Raw genomic sequence first — 19,839 nt, 5'->3', positions numbered from 1 at the left:
GCTTCCATGCAACAGACTGAGACCTACTGTCAGTCACATATCGCTTTGCTTTATGGGGGGAGGTGGGGCCGCAAGCATACACACACAGCAGTGCAGCAAGGGAGCTTCGTGAGCAGCGATGCAAGGTAAGGTCGTAGGAGTTAGGAGGGGGAAAAAGATGACTGCAAAGTCAAAATCGTTAAACAAAAAAGTTTGTGTGTCCAGTCATATTTTTTCATCGTATCCAATCTCGTGCGGCGTGTCGTCTCGTGGGTCGGGCGCCTCGTGACACCCCTGCTACATACCGTATTCAGCGCAATACTGCACAAGTGAAAGACGACAGTTTGTTGCGCGACCCATCTTGCACGACGACCGAGACGGCGTACACGAACTGAGGCAACACTTTTGCGGAAATTTCAGACGAAAACTGAAACCGAGGTTTCACTTTTGCTTGTTTTTAACCATGTATCACTTTTTTGCCATTTTCTAAAATAACAAAAACATAAATTGGTATTTGATGAGTCGGTTTACAGTTTCCCCTCGCTCCATCGCGGTTCACCTTTCACAGACTCGCTGTTTTGCAGATTTTTTTTTCAGGCCAAGCCTGGCCCTTTAAGAAGAACTGCATAGTGGGAAGTTGAGTGTTGTAGTTCTGTGCTCGAGCACGTGGTGGCGGTGTCTCTCTCTATTCCCGCTTCTCTGTCTGCACCGCCCATTGTCGTGATTGGCTGTAGACCATTGCCAGTCAATCGATCTCCTTCATGCCGTCTGCTTTTGTAATCATAGTTAGCAAACTAGCTAACTGTGTGAGCTGCTTGCTAACAACCGATAAACAGAAGAAACAGAAGAAGCTAGCCGTTCGACTCTGAATGCCGTATGTTTTCGTTTTTATGAAAGTTTTCTCCCCAACAAAACCCACAATGCCGATGAAGCATTCTGCGCCCAAAAGGCTGAGGAAGCCAACCATCGCACAAAACGTTGGACTACTGGGCATGCTGAAGGAGGGCGGAAGTTGCGGCTGCATGGCGCCATTACGGAATAAATCAATCTTCGGTTCATGGAGGACGAGGAGGTCAGAGGAGTGAAAGACGTGTGAGTAACTTAATCACCTTTTGTGTCCAACCTTGTAGGTTGATCATTAAAATTCAAATGAAATTTCAACTTGAGTTGAAACTAAAGTTGGTTAACCCCGCCTCTCGCCCAAAGTCAGCTGGGATAGGCTCCAGCATACCTGCGACCCTAGTGAGGATCCAATCCAATCCAATCCACTTTATTTATATAGCACATTTTATAAACACTGTTTCCAAAGTGCTGCACAGACTAGCAAAACCATAAATAATAAGTAAATAAAGGAATGTAAATGTAAATAATAAGTAAAAATTACGACAATAAAAAGTAAAAGATCAAATAGAAGCAAAGAAACGTACTACAATAAAATATTTAAAACAAGAAATCGAAACAATAAAAGCCAAAAGTCCAAGAAATAGGTAAAAAATAAATAAGTAAATTTAATTAAAAAAAAAAAAAAAAACTAAAATAAATAGAACCCATAAAAACTTAAAAAATAATAAAAGACACAGAGGACCATACGACTCACGCCGAGTTAAAAGCCAGAGAATAAAAGTGGGTTTTAAGACGAGACTTAAAGCTTTCAATTGTGGGGGCCGTTTTTACATGAGGGGGGAGAGTGTTCCACAGCTTTGGGCCGACAAAAGAAAAGGCCCGGTCTCCCCTGGTCTTAAGTCAATAAAATTGACTTAAAATAAATAATAAATTTAAGTCAATAAATTTAAGTCAACAATAAAATCTTAAAATCAATTCTAAAATGCACAGGCAACCAGTGCAGGGAGGCCTAAATTGGGGTAATATGCTCCCTCTTTTTGGTTGCTGTTAAAAACCGTGCTGCAGAGTTCTGGACTAACTGTAAGCGAGAGAGTCATTTATGGCGTATTCCAGACGTGACGAGATAAAAGCGTGCATGGCTTGTTCGAAATGTTGCAATGATAAAAATGATTTGACTTTGGATAAAAGCCGAAGATGATAAAAACAAGATTTTACAACGGCATTGATTTGTTTATTAAGTTTAAAATCACTATCAATGATGACGCCAAGGCTGGTGGCTGTGGGACTGACATGGTTTTTCATGGGACCCAAGTCCAAGTGGGGGTCATTATTATTAAGGATGATAACTTCGATAAGCGGCATAGAGGATGGATGGATGGATGGATGGATGGATGGATGGATGGATGGATGGATAAAGTTGGCTACTTCGCGGATTTCACACATTGCGGGCTACTTTGGGAACCTATCCCCCGCGACAAACGAGGGAACACGGTATTGATTATGATCACATTTCAGCCGGTTATTGAAGCGTTACAAACTGTAATACCGCAAGTTGAATTCACCGCTCCTTTTCCTTTCTGCTTTCTCATGCACTCCAAATCATCGCTCTGAATGGGAAATGATTTAAAATGGAAAAGAAATGCATGCTATCACCCTCCTGACTGGAACATGACGCAGTAAAAAAGTGCCAACACGCACTGGGAATGCTGAGGAACGTGCAAAAAGCCTTCCGCCTCCTCTGCAGCAGCATCGTCATCGTCGGCGGGGGTAAAAGGTGGCCCCCAGGCAGAGTTAGACATCGTTCACCATTGCAAATATCCTCACACAACCTGTTCTACTCTTGTCCCTAAGCTTGGGGAAAAAAAGAGAATACAATGTTCTCTCTCATCCTCCCACTCTCTCCATTTTCTAAAGCTCCGTGAGGCGGCCAGCTCACGCTCGTTACGAGAAACGCTCTGCCAGACGACGATAACCACAATGAAAATCAGCCAGGATAAAAATATCGTCTTCGCCGGCGTCGTCTAAGCTGCGGAGCCCTGAGGTGGAATTCCTTGAAGAATGATGCTTGTTTTTTGGCCTAATTCTATCACTGAGACCGCTGATATCCATCCCCGCCGTTTAGATAAGTCCACAAACATTCATCTACCTGAGGAAAATCACGCACGGGAGAAAAGAGGGAGCTGATGCAAGAGGATGCCCCTCATTTCTAAAGACTTTCTTTACCTTTTCTTCCAAGGTAAACAACGAAAACGGCAGAAAAGAAAAGCCCAGGCCAAGACAAATAGTCACAAATGTAGAGAGGAACTACTTCAGTCAGGCCCCAGCAACGTCCACACAAGGCACGCTTGGGTGAGTTTGGCGTGGAAGAGTGGGGAACTCCAACCAACATTATGACCTCATAGATCAACCTCAGTCCCACGGAGAGCTGCCAGTCCGTACGTTCTCTCCACTTCCCAGGACAGCCAGATGTCCCAATATTTTTGTTCATGCTAAGGACGGGCCCGTACGCCTGCGGCTGAAAATGCAAGATCAATATGTCTCTTCATTGTTACGTTGTGAATATTGAATTACGGTCAATTAAATGTCAATCATGAAACTAATACAAATGAAAAACACATCTCAACTTTAATGAAATACGTACAAGTATGTTTGGGTTATTGTAAGTTTAAAAGAACTGTTGCACAAGTTGTACACTGACTACTTTAAAGCATCGTTTCTTCAGTGTTGTTCCATGCAAAGATATAATATTATATTTTACATATATGGTACTATTATGTATATATACTAATTCATGCATCAACTTTAATTATTCTATATATAATCAATTATAATATATAATATAATAACTGAATGAATGAATAAATATAAAAATACATATAAATTAATTACAATTAATTAATGGATTTAAATTAATTACATTTGAGCATTTTTGAGGGATCTTCAAAAGCACTGTTTAGGCCCAAAATATTATTATTATTATTATTATTTTTTTATTGGATATGGGAATTGCCGTCTCTGAATGCTCTAAACTCTCGTTCAAATTATTATGAATAGATATTTAATGGTAGTATTAATACCATGATAAGCAATAAATACTTCAATATAAATACTTAAAATATTTAAATAAGTAATAAATACACATTTAAATAACTGAACTAAAATTACAGTTTTGCTATTTTATTTAAAACACACTAAATAAAGTTGTTCTGTTATAAGTATGTATTTAAATGTCCTTAAATTAAAATAAATGCCAATCAAATAACTGAATACATTTTCCCAAATATATACTGTATATTAAAAATAGGTTTAAATTCATTAGATTTGAGCATCTTGGAAAAGCAAAAAATATTACTATTATTATGAATATCATTTTGATGTTTTGTTTTTGTTTAAAACAGCTGACATCGTTTTATTCTTCAGATAGCAATTGAATTCAAAGCCAAATGGACAGCGCCCCTGCTGGTTGCAGCCAAGAAGTGCAGTGCCCCCAGGATGCAATTCATCAACAATCAGCCTCACGTGTCCATCTCTAGACGGGAGCATGTCGTGATGCTTGCCACCAGGCTATGATGACGTGATCCTGCGAGCAAACTGATGGATCGATGCAGCAGAAAAGTCACCCTGGTGACCTCCCTGCAGCCTCACAACACCTGACAGCCTCCTGACAAGGTTGTTTAAAACCTTCCCGTGTATTTTTCCAGTGTCGTAGGTCAAGGCACAAACACACACGCTGACGCTCCACAAGCGCCACGGTGTTCCAGCATCAACAGCAGACACGCTATGTTGCTGCCTCCAATTAAAGCTGCAGGAGGCTGCACATACGCGTTTGCAGCCATGATAGGCCATCTACACAAATTAATCCCGCCGTGCTCCACATTACTCATGCCGGGGCTCAGTGTCTGGATGCTGCACACTTGTTTCAAGCTGTGGGGCGTTCATGCGATCGTCAATACCGCAAAAAAAGAAAACTTCCTGTACTTTCATGAACACATTCAGCAGCATCTCTCTCTCTCTCTCTCTCTCTGCAGTGTGTGTGTGTGTGTGTGTGTGTGTGTGTGTTAAACCGGTCGCTTTCTATGCTCTGACGTCCGTGTGCTAATCGCTTTGGCTGATCCCTGCTAGTCGTGTGTGTGTGTGTGTGTGTGTGTGTGTGTGTGTGTGTGTGTGTGTGTGTGTGTGTGTGTGTGTGTGTGAGGCAGATGTTTCCCGTGTGGTAGTGGTGATGGCCCTGCTCAGTGCACACACACACACACACACACACACACACACACACACCTACCTAGGAAGATTAACCAGCTCTTTTATTTATTTATTTGCTGCCTGGATGGCACCCACCCATCCACCACTCGCGCCTCAATCCTCGTCACCCTTAATCCCTGCTAGCAAACCAGACTGCAGGTGAAGCAAAAGCGACTTTTGCACCACAACGGATAACTTCATGCGGGTAATTGTGCAGGATTGCGTCTTTAAAGCGGAAGCAAAATGTATGCAGCGTTTTTGTCTTGTTAAGAAGGAAAGATGCTATCACGCCAGCACCAGTTAGTTTTTTTTTTTGCATTTTTGGAATATTATATTTGGCATTTTATTCAAACAGAACCAACCATCACGGTTTTTCTTTATTTTATTATTTTATGCTTTTTATGGGCCGCACGGTGGTCTAGTGGTTAGCACGTTGGCCAATACAGGAACAGTCTGGAGATCGGGAAGACCTGGGTTCGATTCTCCCCTGTGTGGAGTTTGCATGTTCTCCCCGTGTGTGTGTGGGTTTTCTCCGGGTACTCCGGTTTCCTCCCACATTCCAAAAACATGCATGTTAGGTTAATTGGAGACTCTAAATTGTCCATAGGTACGAATGTGAGTGTGAATGGTTGTTTGTCTTTATGTGCCCTGTGATTGGCTGGCCACCAGTCCAGGGTGTACCCCGCCTGTCGCCCGAAGTCAGCTGGGATAGGCTCCAGCATGCCCCCGCGACCCTAATGAGGATGAAGCGGTATAGAAAATGGATGTTTTTTATGTTAATTACATTTTTTTTTTTAATCATTTCACAAATATTTTTTAACATTTTTTTTAATACAGTAGACGCCCCTACAACGTAAATAATAGTAGTGTAGTAGTAGTAGTAGTGTTTAAATCGTAAACATAACTATTATCATGAATAGTAATGTGAAATAAGGAAAATTCTGGTCATATTTGGCTTTTTGTTTTTATTCAAGCATATAACCATTGGCAAAAAACCCTTACCTTTTTAGGGCTAAGAAAGTTCAGCTGTGATTGACACTTTCAGAAAGGAATGAGTCGCTAATACTGTTTGTTAACTCATTCAATCCCAGCCATGTTTCAAAAGACAACCCCTTCAGTAGCGGCCATTTTAGACCATTTTGACTGATCCTTCAAGGCACACAGAATATTGTGTTCTATGGTTATGTAAACATGGAACCTACCAAAAGAAACATTAGACTAGCGTCTGTTTCTACCTTTTTGTGTTCCTTAGTCATCAGCAGCAGAACGTAGGAAAATATCAATTCATAAAAATCATTCATTAAATTAACTTTTTCCTACAGTGTTGAATGAGTTAAGGGGGTGTGGTCTCCTCATGAAGGATGTTATGAATTCATGCGTTTCCCTTTTCAACAGTCCTGATTGACCCCAATATGAATCCCAAAAATGTGACTTTTTGGAAGGAGCAAGCAGTTCCACTGCATGTACGTGTGTGTGCTGACACAGGCCACAGGCTTGTCGGCGGGGACTGGCCGGGTTTTTCTTTTTCTTTTTTTCCCCAACAGGATCCTGCACAGCTCCTCATAAACAGCAGCTGCTCAGTCCCTCCCCGGCTGGCAGCCCAGGAGGGTCCAATCAAAAGCAGCCACATTGCTCCCTCACTTTGCCTTTGCGTGCCAACTCTGCTCAAAGAGTTACACGGGGGATGGGGGGGGCGACAGCCAAGGCGAAAAAGGAAGAAAAGGAGGGAAGAGAGTGTGCACAAACCCCCGCTGTATAAGAAGCTTGCGTGAACTCTGACCTTGCGGGTGGTGGTGGCGGTGGTGCTTGGCGGTGTGGTCGCTGCACCCTCCCTAACCCGCCCCCCTCATGTATTCCTCACGCGTGGTCCCTCGCTGCCCCCCTTCCTCAAGTGGCGATCTGCAGGGGAAGATGGAAGAAAAAGGCTGTTAAAGGTCTTTTAATGGAATGAAAAGGACAAACGTACGGCACAAACGTGCTGAAAAATGTATGTCAGGAGCCACAGGAGACTAGCGCACCGTCACAGTTCCTCTCTAGCCATGCACCAGCCATCACTAATATGTATACCGTATGTATGCTGCATGCAGTGTACATATATACAGTAGATGTACTGCAGTTGTGCTGTATATACGCTTCCTACCTCCCTTTTCATGTGCAGGCACAATGCCCTTCCTAAAGGTTATCAACAGCCGGACGCTCAGTCAGCCTCATCCTGCGTCCATGACGCTGCCTTCACACACGTGTCATACGCCAGCGCATACAACTCTACTGTATATACTGCTTCTTTCACTAATAACCATGATAAATGATCATTTAAAAACTACCCACCTACGACTTTGAAATTATGACTGATTATTATTTAGTCTCTCAAATTTTGTAGCTTTTCATCAGGATGTGACACAAAGTAATGCAAGTAAATAATTAAATTCATAAAATAACACAAAAATAAAAATAAGATTTTTTTTTGCTTATACATACATATTTTAATGACTAACTTTTGAATATAATAAAAATGAACTGGAAATTATGGCCAACTATAGCATTTATTTATTCATTTGCGCTCTTGGGGTCATTTTGGTTGGCTGGCCACTCCTGGGAAAGCTCTCACTGTGGTTGGCTGGAGTCCCAAAGCTTTAGAAATGGCTTTATAACCTTTTCCAAGCTGGTAGATCTCAATTCTTCTCAGTAAAAACTGCATTTTGTGTTCAGTTGTGTTGTCACTGACTAATATTTACATTTGTTTGATGATCTGAAACATTTAAGTGCAAACAAATAGAAATCAAGAAGGATACCGTGCTAAACTTTGCAGCTGTAACTGGGAATAATTGCGTAGGACATGGTACAAAAAGTCATGTGCAGATTTTTTTTTATGCTAATAATTTTTTTTTCTCAAAAAATGTGGTTTTGGACTACACTTTGAATATAATTAACTACTATGCCCACTGAGCTGCTGTGAAAAGACGGTATTGTATACTGTCTTTGCACTTTATTAGCTATAGTCCGTCAAAAATACATTTTTTTCTATATATATATATATATATATATATATATATATATATATATACACATATGTATATATATATTCAGTTATGTTTTTTAGTTGTCTTATTGCAAAACAATCATGACCAAGCATCCTTCAGTGGCTATTCCCTACAATAATACTACTAGTAATTAGGGCTAATAATATAGCACCGATACTTGCTTTTAAACGCCGATCAGCTCCTCCCCCATTGCAGCGTCCAGCCTATAGCGACCGTCTCCCGCCCACTTTCCCTTCACAAAGCCAAAAACATGTCTGCAGCGCAGGACTTCCTGTCGTTGTGAGAGTGATAAAAGATTTGCACCCTGCAAAACATGCCATGAAAAATATCTCACCGGGGTGGCGCCTTAAAAAGTTTTAGTTTGGTGTGGCATTTGGGGGGTGGGCACTTGGCAGGGTGTGGTGAGTTTTCGTAGCTCACGATGTGATCGGGCGGCGGCTAAGTAGCCAAAACGTGGGATGCACGTTGCGAGGCCTAAGTCAGACAGCCCGGAAAGTGGTTGGATTTGTCGGACTTGATGGCCATCGGTCGGTGGCGGGAGGGGGGAGGATACCGGGTTTGCAGACTGCCTGGGGGGTCTTGCTGGATGCTCTTGCATCCTAATTCTCCTTAAAGAAGGCGCCTGATCCTCTAAGTTTCACCAGTGGTTTTGATGAAGTAAGTCAAATATGTTTGTCTAAATGCTATGGTCCCCAGGGGTCACCAACGTGGTACCTGCCGGCGCCAGGGAGCCCCCCCACGACCACACTAGACTGAAATGCTAGAAAGAAATGCATTCCGAAACACAAAATGGGCATTGTGGATAGCAGCATTTTGTTTATGTTCTGGTAAAACAAGCATATTTGGTTTGTTTGGCTTGAAATAAGCGATGACAATAAATGCTAAAAAATGAGTAGCTCTTGGCCTTTTTCCTTTTGGAAAAGTAGCTCTCACAAGAAATAAAGTTGGTGACCCCTGACAAAGCCAACAGTACATTTAAGCATTTGCACTTAATCTATGTGGTGGGTATTTCACTCATGGGTGGTCGGTATCGGTATGGGCAGCATAAAACCCTGACGGTATCATCTCTGCCAATAATACTGGAGTACTGGCGTAATGGAGTTGCTAGGAAGTGTGTAAGTAGTACAACGACACAGCAAGAGTTCGCCCAGCGTCTCGTATATCCTCACACTTTTCTGCTCACTTCATCCCAGCAAGGAAGGGGCGGCGTTGTGGGAAGGAAGGTTTGGTTTTGGAGCGCTTCCAAAAGGAAGAGGACATTAAGGGGGGGAGAGGGTAAAGGCATAAATACGAGGAGGCGAGCAGGTGTGGCAGACAAATGTGATTTACGGGGGTCTATGTTGCATACAGCGCTGACACATGAGCCTATTAAGGCTGATATTACCCGCCTATAACATGCACCGCTGGACCCCCTTAAAAATGAGAGTGCCTCCCCCTATTTTCTTCTCAAATACATTCATTATATTTACTCGGGATGATTCACTTCAAGGTAGTAGTCGTTCAGATGCAATACAAGAGGACAATATGGAGTTGAATAGCGAGATGATGCACTCTGTGAAGAATGCAAAGCTTTACGAGGAACCACGTGCATGAGAGCGGCCTTCTGCGATCCACTTTCACTTGTAACACCGAGTGACATGTGAGAAAATTGCCACCACTTGAAAGAGACGGTGTTGAGAGCAACACAGTGAGGCAAAGCAACAAGCTCCTTCATAACATCACAGGAAAAAGCTGGCGAGCTTCTGCCGCGAGGCACCGTACCATTTCTCGTCAGGGCGCACCATATCGACAATTATGACGTCATTCCGATAAATCCATTAACTAGAAAAGCACTCTGAGAGCACAGACCTCCGCCAAGCAACGTAGCTTCCCCCCTAATTGTGATTTATAGCGTAAATATTTTAGTCCTACATTTATTTTATCTACATATTTAGATTCCAGAGGAGCCAAGAGCCCAGAGTGAGGCTGACGTCATTGCAGTGACTCAATGAACGTGTTGCTCAGATGCAATGCATTATGGGAAAACTTTAAGAGTTTTTTTCTCATATTGGTACATGTTTGTATCTTTATTTGGTACACCTTTTGAGTGTGAAGTTGCTGTGTGATGAGTTTAGTGTTTTTTGTAAGATGACGCCGTGAGTCAGACTTATATTGCGTAATGACCTGCTGTGATTTCCAATAGGTTGACAAGCTCGCTGTGAGTGCACTGACAGCTCGTGATTGGCAGCATTTTAAACAACCAGCGGTAGTTCTGAAGTAAAGGGGATGTCACGAGATTAGAACTTAGCCGCACCGCTGTATAAGCCGCAGGGTTCAAAGTTTAAGACAAAAGTAGCGTGTATGGCGGTTACATGCTTCTTAGTTTGGCTGTGAAAAACAGAATATTGTCAATGCTAGCGAGTAATACCATGGGAGTAAATGAGGCTGACATGAGGAAATACGGGAAAAGTTCAAGCTTGCTGGCTGTAAAAACACGTTTACCAGAGCTCGCTGGTGTGAATCCTGGTTCTCGCACACGTAATGTATACGCCTCATCGTCCTCAGAGGAGAAAGGGCTATAAAAGCCAACCTCATCTCCTTAAAGCAGGCGGGGCTGTCCCTTGGCGTCTTAACACAACTACTCATCAACTGTTAAACCGGGGGGAGGGGGTTGGCGGAGGGGCGGGGGGCAGAGCAGTAAAAATCAATGCCCCCCGACACGGCCAACACCAGTCGATGATGTTAGGTGGTAGAGCCAGACGTTGCAGCAGCGTCTGGAAAGGAAAACCATAAAAAAAAAAAAAAGGCGAAAGTCCATCCAGGCTGGAGAGAGCTTGGTTAATACGTGTCATTGATTACCTCCATGCAAATAGAAAACTTCTATAAAGCAGAAAGTGTGATTTACAGCAACCCCCCGTGTCTGAAATCGATTGTCTCTGCAAGCGAGAGGAACCATTTCCCTCTTGCACAGATAAAACACTTCACCAGGAGCTGGAAGATTCCTATCAGGAGGAAATTAGTCCAGGAATACCAAACAAACATGTCCCACCTCCTTGACTGCTCCATGATACCATCTCATCTCGTTGTTTCCTCACTGCTCATTTGGAATTTAAAAAAAAGAAAAAAACAACACAAAGAATCGTTTGAAAAGAGAGAAAATTAGGCTTTCCTCGCCCGCACGTACGCACTGACGCAAGTGCGACGTGAATCTCGGAGCCACATCGCACCAAAAACAATATTTGGCCTTTTGGCCCACAGCCTGGCTTTAAACGAGAACGAAAACACAGAAAGAAAGCAAGAGGGAGAGAAAGGGAGGGAGGGTGGTTCACACAGGGCAGGGAGAGCCAACGCTGTCACTCGGCAGATAGTTACGATAACGCAGCGTTGCACCAACGTGATGACAAAGCCCGGTTGTTTCGTTCCGTATCAGAACATGTGTGGGAAACGCCGTGACAGGCCCAAGTCTGTTTGGTGTAAGTCTCATCTTATACCCAAATGATACCTAAAATAATTCCTGAGTAGGCCTGTCACGAGAAAACATTTTGCTGGACGATACTTGTCCTACAGATTATTGCAGATAAACGATATTATCGTCATGCAAGTAATAATATATGGCACAACAAAGCCAGTACACCATATCCAAAGCAATAAACTTGAATTTCTCAATAGTTCTTAACATTGTAATTGGAACGTCAAGAGCTTAAAAAAAAAAACATGTAATCTGCACGGAAACATGTAAAAAAGAAATAGTTCCCTAAAGTGTATTGATTAGAAAAAATAGATCAGTAGAAAACTGAAAACTATCATGTATCACGGACACGGTTTCATATTTCTGATTTTGATTTTGTTTTGTTATTCTCCGAATGTTGACAGAAAAACTCACCCGGCAATATGACGTTCACATTGTGTGTCAATGCAGACGTCAGCTCGTTTGCATACACACATCCACGTTTTCCAGTTCCAAAAATGTTTTAACTCGAATTTTAGCATAAAATGTGCTTGTTGTTGCTCACTGTAAACTGGAACGTGTCCATACTTGCAAATGCAGAGAAAGGTGGCTTCTCTGCGTTTTTTTGGTTGTTTCCTGAACCTTTTCCCCCCCGGTATGATGGACTCTCTCCGAAACACATTTGAAAGGTTTCCACATGCGAGAACAGCGAATGTCGGTGGCGTTTTTGCTGTGATTTTACGTGACTTCTACTTATGAACACGTTTGTTTGCCCTCCATTTCTTCGAGGCGGGGCCGACAACAACCGGATGTGATGTCACATGACAACCCAGCAACACTGCAGCAAACTGGCAGCTATGTGAAGTGTTAATGAGATGTGGTTTCTAACCATGCCTGAACATGACGTGACGGGACTCCTGACTGTGTGCGTGTGAGTTTGCTGATGTTGTTTTGGCTTGGCTGTACTAGCCTGTTTTGTTTGTGCAGTAGAGAGATTGTTGATGGACCACCTCCTCGCCATCCTCCCAACATCCAGGTAGACGTTACAATACCATCTTCATCCTGAACTCATTCAATCCCAGCCATTTTTCGAAAAAAAAAAACCTTCAGTAGCGGCCATTTTAGACGATTTTGACTGATCTTTCAAGGCACACAGAATATTGTGTTCTAAGGCTATATAAACATGGAACCTACCAAAAGAAACATTAGACTCCCGTCTTTCATCAGGAAAAAAAGTCTGTTTCTACCTTTTTCCATTCTTTAGTAATCAGCAGTAGAACATAGGGAAGTTTCAGGAAAATATCAGTTACAGACTAAAAAGAGGGAGAAAAACAGCTTTTTGTGAAAAGATACATTTCAAGCATAACTTTCACTTTGACACAAATATGTTTTGCTTTTGTGACAGCTCAAATATCTAAACAACTATACCAACATAAGCAACACATCAAAATAACAATGTATTTGCAAATATAACACCATGAACTATTTACAACTTTCCTATTTGGAACTGAACTATGTGTGTGCACGTGTGCATGCGTTAAAATTTCCCCACAACGCGTAACCTTCTGCACGCTACACTCCTCCACGCTCTCTCACTTCCTCCTTCCTGTCATGTGTGATCCTTCCATTGAATGATCCCTGCCGAGGTCTTTTCAAATGCACTTCTGCCACCTTGTGGCCATTTTTATGGCTTAGAAGTGCTCTGAAATGTTAACGCATTAGCGCAGAGTTGCGTCATCACCTCTTTTTCCCTCTTGCACAAAAATCCATTGTTGGGATCGGGCATTCGGGATTATAACAACGTATAAATACGTCTTTGGTGTTGAATGAGTTAATGATGGCCGCCACAGTTCTGGAGCAAAAAGCATATTCCCCCCCGAGTGCAACGTGCTGCTGCTACTTCTCGAGCCAGTGTCGTGTTTACGGACCACAACTACGTTTGTAATTCAGTTAAGGAGCCGGAAAACGACGGAACATGAGACAAGGAGCACCTGTACTCATTAACTACAAATAATAATAATATCTGTTTTCGTTATTAATTTGTCCCAAAATGACAAACAAAAGCTAAAACATACAAAAACTGAAGCAATTCCCCTGTGAAACAATGTAAATACAATGAATCCCTTCCAAAAATATGAACAAAAAGTACATTTTAGAGAGAATAATTACAGTTTCACATGCAGGAACCAATGTCAACAATGGCTCAATAACGCCAGTGAAATACATCATCTCACTGCGACTCCTACCTGCAGGAGTCGAGGCGCGTTGACCCCGTGATTACCTCCGGCGGCCGGCGCGGCATTTTCCTCGGCCAGCGCGGCTGAGTAACAGGGCTCGGCTCTTGTTGACATACTGAAGACATTGGAGATAATCCCGGAGATGTCTCAGTGTTTTCCCAGATTACATCTTCAAAGGCCACTTGAAAGGGAGAGAGATGGCAAGCGCCCTTGTTTTGAAGGAGGGGCTGGAATAGTACAAGAATGTAATCATGCTTTTGGAGAATGGGGGGTGTTGGGGGCGGCGGGCTGTGCTGGCTAGTGAAGCCGGTAGGAGGGGTGAAAAGTGGGGAGGGGTAACACCTGAGCACAGGCTAGAGACTAGAGCAGACAGAGCCGACTCTCGCCCGCCTGACTTGACGGAAAGCAGTAAATCACACATGTCGTACACGCCCCTAACCTGCCCTTCTTTTTTCAACAATGTTTGCTGTGTTGTCGCGGTTGGCTTTAGCGCAGGGGCGTCAAACTCATTTGCATCGTGGGCCGCATGGTTGTGGTTTATGGTTGCCCTCAGAGGGCCACCGGTACCTGTGAAAGCACGTGAATGTATCAGCGCCAGCCAGGGGTGTCACAAGACACCTAACTAACGAGACGATTGGCTCCGCGGGAACGAGACGAGGCAAGATTTTAACATGAGTTTTAAAGAAAAGCACAATGAAAAAATATGATTGGACAAAATCTTTTACTTAACCGAGTCAAAAAGCAAATGTACCTGAAGTTTTGAAACGTTACTGTCCCACAAATCAACGCTGAAAGATATTATTGTCAACATTCTTGGAGACCAAATAAATAGTAATAAAAATGAATAATACAGTCAATGTGTTTCTCTTATCTACTTGTCTTTGTCTGTTTACGTCTGTCCAGCTGCCCTGGAAATACTTGGGTTTCTATGAGTAATTACAATCAACATTTGAGCTTTTTCTACTTAAATTATGCCTTTTTGCGCCACTTTTCCACGTTTGCTGGGTTTTTGTTTATTTTATTCCTGCAAGGGGCCAAGTCCCACAGATAGCCCTTTCGTCACACTCTGGACACCCAAGACTGTTTTGCCAGGAAGGCGAGCGTGTTCGAGGTCTGCCTTCTTGCCGATGTTGGACAGGGGCTGGGTTGCATTACGGAGACGTGCATTGCACAGCGTTACGGAAGTGGGGCTCACTCCCGCGCGCCTGCACGGCAGATGCTTCACCTTTGTTGATGGCTTGTGTTTAATTACCGAACTAGAAAAGCACTCAAGAGTGCACACCTCCGCCAAGCCCCATAGTTCCCCCTTTACTGTGATTTACACCATAAATATCAGTCCTGCATTTATCTGATCTACATATTTACATTCCTTGACAATGGAAGGGTTTAAATGACTTAAAGTGTCTGCTTATGTTCATATTCATGAAAATTGCAAAAAATGCTAGTATGCTAACATGCTAAAGTGATTACACCTATTATACTAAGAAAATGGCTGAAAATGCTACTATGCTAATATTAGCATGTTAACACCTAACATGATGCTGCTAAGTGTTTAGCATCTACCCATGAAAACCGCTAAAAATGCCGCTATGCTAACGTTAGCATGCTAACGCCTAACACACCTATGAAAATGGGTAAAAATGCTACTATGCTAATGTTAGCATGCTAGCAATGTTAAGATGATAACATTTGGTTTGGTTTGGTTTGGTTTAGTTTATTTGAACATGAAGGTTACAATGGAATACATCTCGTGAATCATTCTTTGACAGTTCCACATGTCCAAAAGGAGTAGGAAGAAGCAAAGCTTATTTAATCCTACCCCCCATCCATTCTACATCTAGTACAGTACATGTAGTTCACTTCCTGGATTCCATGTCATGTTTTCAGTGATAGTCAGGATAACACATAATAGATAACGGTGAGATAGCCCTCCCCCCCAAAAAAGAAAGAACATTCATAATAATAATAATAATGATGACAATACTAAATAAATAAATAAATAAATAAGAACAAAGCTTTTTTTTTTCTTTTTTTTTTCCCTTTCCTTTTTTTTTTTTTTTTAAACACAACAAAGAAAATTAAAAAAAAATAAATAAATAAATAAATAAATACAAATAAATAAATAAAAAATAAAATTTAATTAAATTAATAAAAAATAAAATAAAATAAAATAAAATAAAATAGAAAATAAAAAAATAAATAAAATAAAATAACAAACCTGACAGAACAATCAGGACTCTTCTGCCTTGTATTTAGCAAACATCAACTGCTTGTATTGTTTTTTGAATTTGCTCATCTCTGTACATTGTTTGAGTTCTTTACTCAATCCGTTCCATAGTTTAATTCCACACACGGAAATGCTGTGGGTTTTCAGCGTTGTTCTCGCATATAAATGTTTTAGGTTTAATTTTCCTCTAAGATCATATTTCTCCTCTCTGATTGAGAAATACTTGATTAGATTTTTGGGTAACGAGTTATTATTAACTTTATACATTATTCTAGCGGTTTGAAAGTGTACTAAATCTGCGAATTTTAATATCTGTGATTTTAAAAATAAAGGGTTTGTATGTTCTCTATACTTGGCATTATGAATGATCCTCACAGATCTTTTTTGCAGTACAGTGAGTGAGTGAAGATTGCTTTTGTAATTATTTCCCATATCTCCACACAATACGTTAGATATGGTAATACTAAGGAACAGTACAGAGTGTGGAGTGATTTTTGATCAAGAACATATTTTGCTTTATTCAATATAGAGATATTTCTCGCCACCTTTTGTTGTATATTTTTAATATGAGATTTCCAACTCATTTTTTCATCTATTATAACCCCAAGGAATTTATATTCTTCCACTTTTTCAATATCCGTTCCATTAATTTGTATTTGGTCGTACGTGTCCTTTCTACTATTACCAAATAGCATTATTTTAGTTTTACTTAAATTCAGAGATAATCTATTCTTGTCAAACCATGACTTTAATATGACCATTTCATCCTTGACCTTTTTAATGAGTTCTTGTGTGCTTTCACCAGAACAGAAAGCAGTGGTATCATCGGCGAATAAGACCAATTTTAAGTTGTTAGTTACTTTGCAAATGTCGTTAATGTACAAGTTAAACAGTTTTGGTCCCAGTATGGACCCCTGTGGTACTCCACACGTATTGTGTAGACTCCCAGATGTATATTCTCCTAGCTTTACAAATTGTTTCCTCTTTGCTAGGTAGCTTTTAACCCAATTTGAGACTAAACCTCTAATTCCGTACCTTTCTAATTTTGAAATTAAAATAGTGTGATTAATTGTATCGAAAGCTTTTGTCAGATCCATGAATACTGCAGCTGCGCATCTTCTGTTGTCTATGGCAGTAGTGATTTCCTCCGTGATTTCCATCAGTGCCATAGAAGTTGAAATGTTGGCTCTGTAACCATATTGACTACTTGCCAATAATTCATTCTTATTAATAAATTTGTCCAACCTATTATTAAATAGCTTCTCCACAATTTTCGAGAATTGTGGTAACAAGGAAACTGGTCGATAATTTGTAAATTGGTGTTTGTCTCCTTTTTTGAAAATTGGAACCACCTTGGCTGTTTTCATTTTGCTTGGAAATATTCCAGTCTGAAATGATAAGTTACTAATATATGTTAACGGGTCTGCGATCTCATTGATGACCCTTTTAATTGTTTCCATTTCGATTCCATGACAATCAGTTGATGTTTTTGCCTTAAAATGGTTAACAATGTCAGTGATCTCCTTTTTGGTTACAGCAGTGAGAAACATAGAATTAAGATTCCTATCAATAATATCAATCCCTTCATCAATTGTGTCTTGTTTTGGAATTTCCTCTTCCAGTTTTTGTCCAATATTTACAAAATATTCATTTAACATTTCAGCTACCGCATTCATGTCATTCCTGTAAGTGTTTCCAACCATGAAATAGGGAGGATAGTCTGCTTTCTTAACGTTGTTCTTTATAATACTATTTAAGATGCCCCAAGTTGCTCTCATGTTATTTTTGTTCTTATTTAGTACGTGACTATAATATTCCCTCTTACACACTCTCAAGATAGTTGTCAACTTGTTTTTGTAAGTCTTATACTTTTGTTCTGCTTCTTTAGTCTGTTGAATGATAAATGTCCTGTATAATGTGTTCTTCTTCTTACAGGCGTTTTTTAGTCCTTTTGTCATCCATGGCTGCTGGTTTTTCTTTTGCTTCTTGGGCTTTTCTTGCCAGGGACAGTTCTTATCGTAGAGCTCCATATAAGTACCAAGGAAGCTGTCATATGCCTCGTCCACATCTGTTGCACTGTAGACACTCTCCCAACTTTGTTCTTCCAGACCTATCTTGAAGGCACGGATGTTATCCTCTGTACGCAATCTTTGAAAAGTCTTTTTTGCCTCCGCCTGTTTTTTCTTATAATGTTCATTGTAGATTGTAAACACTGGAAGATGATCACTGATGTCACTAATTAGCAGGCCACTGATGGTGTTGTTATCAAAGTCATTGGTGAATATATTATCGATGAGGGTGGCACAGTGGTCAGTTATTCTACTTGGTCTAATGATTTTAGGATATAAACTCAAGCTATACATTGTATCTATAAAGTCATCTATTTCCTTGCACTTGTGTGAGTTCAAGAGGTCAATATTGAAGTCTCCACATATGAAAATAGTTTTCTGACCTATGTCTGTAAACGTTGTCTTAATCCAATCCTCAAACATTCCAATCTTTGACTTTGGAGTTCTGTACACACAACTTATTAACACATTTTTGCTTTTTTCTTTACAGATTTCAATTGTTATACATTCTAAAATGTTATCAATGACAAATGACATATTCTTTACCATTTTGTAGTTCAAATGTTTGTCCACGTATACGGCCACACCTCCTCCATTTGCATTGTTCCTGTTTGCACACGTCATTTCATATCCTTCCAGCTCGAAGTCCATTCCTTTGTTAGCATTAATCCAAGTTTCTGAGATTGCTATAACTTTGAAAGGTTCTTTGAATTGATTCAAATATTGTTTAATATTAGTAAAGTTTGCGTTCAAGCTTCTGCTGTTTATGTGTATGATGGATAACTTGTCGTCGTTGATAAAACTGTTGTTGTATTGCTCCTCCGTATAATAACGGCAGTCGTTTGTAATGTGAGAGAAAAAATTTGAGTCTGGATCAATGTCTTTTTCCATATCCAATTGTTTGTGATCTGTAAAGTGAAAAGTGTCCAATTGTAGATCTTCTTGTAGCATATTGAAGCTGTTTTCCTCCATGTTGGGAGACCTCAATATCTTTCTAGGTCCTTGATGTCTTTGACAGCAAGAACTCTGGCCTCTGGTCCTCCATTTGCTTTGATGAAGATTTTGCAGTTTGCACTCCATGTTCCTTGAATCTTTCCTTGCTTCCTCAGATCACGTGCTTTCTTCGCAATCTCAGCGTTGCGCTTGGTCAGGTGGTCATTCATGTAGACATTTGTTCCTTTCAGCTTCTTTCCCTGTTTCAGCAGAGCAACCTTATATTTCCTGTTGGTGAATTTGACGATGATGACGGGTGTGGTACGGTTCCTCCCATACAGTGGGATGCAAGTATCAATAGATTGGATGTCTACATCCACCTCCTTCGATTGCAAAAAATCAACAACTTGTTGCTCTGTTGAGGCGACATCCCTTTCGTCTGGTTCTTCAGTATTCGCCACTGCTCTGGCATAGGACCTTGGTTTAATTCGAAGTCCCGTCACGACCACGTCATTCATTCGTGTGTTCTGATCCATATCATCTATGGTGTTTTTCAGCTTCTCAATGATTTTATCCTTTTCTTCACATTCTTTTTTGAGAGTGGCTCCCAGTGCATCATAACTTTCCTGTAATTTTTTATTCTATCATTAGCATGATAACACTTAGCATGACAGTGGTAAGTGTTTATATATGTGTCTACCCATAAAAATAGTAAAAAATGCTAGTATGCAGCATACTAAGCTAGTAAGTTACTTTGTACACAGACAAAGAGATAAACGCGGGAAAAAACATAACCTCCGCGCTGCGCTTTGTGCTGACCAAAATTGCAGAGACGTTTTCAACT

The 19,839-nt window shown here is 40.9% G+C and overlaps 1 protein-coding gene across 3 annotated transcripts in view; it reads right to left on the bottom strand.

Annotated features, from left to right (window-relative positions):
- Nucleotides 1-19,839, bottom strand: part of zmiz1a (zinc finger, MIZ-type containing 1a) — a 168,262-nt gene that overhangs the window by 115,698 nt on the left and 32,725 nt on the right. For all 3 annotated transcript variants that reach the window (XM_054799642.1, XM_054799645.1, XM_054799644.1), the window contains exon 2: nucleotides 6,842-6,960. The gene's annotated coding sequence lies outside the window, so the exon portion shown is untranslated. The remainder of the gene's footprint in view (nucleotides 1-6,841; nucleotides 6,961-19,839) is intronic.

The sequence above is a fragment of the Dunckerocampus dactyliophorus genome, chromosome 14, assembly GCF_027744805.1.
Source record: "Dunckerocampus dactyliophorus isolate RoL2022-P2 chromosome 14, RoL_Ddac_1.1, whole genome shotgun sequence".
NCBI lineage: Eukaryota > Metazoa > Chordata > Actinopteri > Syngnathiformes > Syngnathidae > Dunckerocampus > Dunckerocampus dactyliophorus.
The sequence above is the reverse complement of the archived record's forward strand: the minus strand, read 5'-3'. Positions and strand labels throughout refer to the sequence as shown.